The sequence below is a fragment of the Ctenocephalides felis genome, unplaced genomic scaffold, assembly GCF_003426905.1.
Source record: "Ctenocephalides felis isolate EL2017-DRISC unplaced genomic scaffold, ASM342690v1 CF-g0.4_SCAFFOLD_01886, whole genome shotgun sequence".
NCBI classification, from domain to species: domain Eukaryota; kingdom Metazoa; phylum Arthropoda; class Insecta; order Siphonaptera; family Pulicidae; genus Ctenocephalides; species Ctenocephalides felis.
Genome location: NW_020538040.1, coordinates 116,192,996 through 116,195,474, shown reverse-complemented (window position 1 = coordinate 116,195,474; position 2,479 = coordinate 116,192,996). Strand labels below are relative to the sequence as shown.

The 2,479-nt window shown below is 36.2% G+C and overlaps 1 pseudogene; it reads left to right on the top strand.

Annotated features, from left to right (window-relative positions):
- The first annotated feature begins 323 nt into the window (after nucleotides 1-323).
- On the top strand, nucleotides 324-478 carry LOC113378887 (annotated as a pseudogene).
- The last annotated feature ends 2,001 nt before the right edge of the window (nucleotides 479-2,479 follow it).

The following is a 2,479-nucleotide window of genomic DNA, read 5'->3' as shown; positions in this document are numbered from 1 at the left end:
TCAAAATCGATTGTAGTAAACGCTTGCGTTAGTATTCTATATACACAGCACATTTTATTCGAATTGTGCGAATTTGAACAATAGCTTCATTGCGTTATTTAAGAAAATGAAAGATCAGTGAAAGCAGATTTTTCAATTTCACACACAATGAAATATTCATATTTCAATTTTGAAACGAGATCTCGTATCTCGAACCGAAAAGCGAAAGCTTTACGGTGTACTAATTGTAACCGTAATAAACATACTAGTTTTAGAATCGCCCTAATTATCTTAAACTATTTCGAGGGAATCACGATCGAAACATGTATAAATATATATAAACTCACCCTGAACGGTAGATCACTTAGCTCGTGGTTCGATGAAAAACGCAGCTAATTGCGTGTCGACATGTAAACTGCAGGATACATAAACATTGACATTTCGAACGCACATTGCGGTCCTCGGATACTGTTCCCGGACCACCTCGGGCTGAGAGTCGTATAACATTACCAGACTGCCGCTTGCTTTTAACGGCTTGCCGGCGAATGATGGAGTTTTGCGTATATGCGTGCTCTTAAATAATTCACTCAACGTGTGAGTCAGTCCACTTTGCAACATCGGACATTATCGTTCGTTGACGTTCTGTAGGATTACGGCGGGTTGTGTGTCCTAGAAATTTTATATTCTTGCGACCCTCCCGATAACCGAAAACCCGAACTCTTCGAAATGCGGTTTCGTTCCGGCAAACTTGGACGATTCAAAGGTTTCTCGTCGATTTTGTGTGCGCTTGCTTACTAACGTTTGCGAGCACATCATAATCATAATACGACCTCAGAGCAGATGAGATTACCCGCTGAATTTAAGCATATTACTAAGCGGTGAAAAAGAAACTAACTAGGATTCCCTTAGTAGCGGCGAGCGAACAGGGAAGAGCCCAGCACTAAATCCCGCGGCCGGAGACGGACGCTGGGAAATGTAGTGTTAGGGAGAATCCGATTATCTCGGTGCGTTGCGGCGAGTTCAAGTCCATCTTGAATGGGGCCATTTACCCATGGCCCGTTCCGCGTATCGAGAGGATTTCTCCTCAGAGTCGAGTTGCTAGAGAGTGCAGCTCTAAGTAGGTGGTAAACTCCATCTAAGGCTAAATATGACCACGAGAACGATGAGCGAACAAGTACCGTGAGGGAAAGTTGAAAAGAACTTTGAAGAGAGAGTTCAAGAGTGCGTGAAACCGTTCAGGGATAAACCTGAGAAACCCGAAAGATCGAAAGGAGAGATTCAATGTTATCATTGTCTTCCATTTATTGGCGTGCGATTGACAGGGATTCGTCCTGTGATACGTCGTTTGTTTATACGTTAGGCGGCGATGGCATGCCCTTCTCTCTCAGTAGGACGTCGCGACCGGTTTGGTGTCGATCTACGACCGCGGGGGTAGCCTGTCACGAATTTATTCGCGAGGTGGGAAACCTTTTTGCCATTAAAGGCCACACTTAAATTATGCAGCAATGAAAGAGGCCGCATAAGCTGATTGACCTAAAAAGTGACTTTTATCAAATTATTATAGTTTTTTATAGTTTTAACAATTGCATTTATTGCATTATATAGAAAAAAGTAAATAAAATACTTCAAAATATAATATATAATAATAATATAAAATAATATAACAATATCACAAAAAATACAATAAATCAATATTTTTTAAACACTAAGTTAGTGACTTATTTGTCTTTGTTTTTTGCTTGCCAGTTTTTTGCTTGCCAGTTTTTTGCTTGGCGACTGAGTAATATATGACAAAATGACCAACAAATATCGAGATGTAAAATTTCTGGGTGTCGAAGGAAATCGAACAAAATTTTATTCATTTTTCTTGAAGATTGGAAACAAAAGTTGGTATGTTTCGAACGTATGTAATGAGATAAAATCGACTTTTTTTCGATAAAATCGAATTTTAGTTCGTTTTAATTTCATTTAAACATTTATTTTTTATATAAAAATGATATTCAAATCTTTCGATTTGAATTAGATTTTCATATCCTTATTGTTACATAATTATTTGAAATAAAAAAATAAATATTTTTCTTATACCATTGATTTCATTGATAGATTTTTATTTTGCAAACTAAAGTGTTACGGTTAATTTAGGAAATTTCGGGCTTTGGAAAAAACAGATTAAATTCATTTGTGAACTTTCGGTATGAAATTGGGTATAACATTCGGTAAAAAATTGATCATACTGGGAAAATACTTACATAAAGTTTTCCACATTTTATTCGTGCTTTTTCCTTCAAAAATATAATATAATATAATATAATTTATATAATATAATATTGAAATTGTTTTTAAAAGTTGTCCGTTTTTAATTGCACCTCAAAAAATATGAGTCATTGGTTTGGAATTTTCACTTATGAAATCCACATTGCACGACCCTTTCTCGTATCTGCATTATTATAAATGTAGACGCATATTCCAAGATTAAAGGCCATGTTTCAGGTTAAAATTT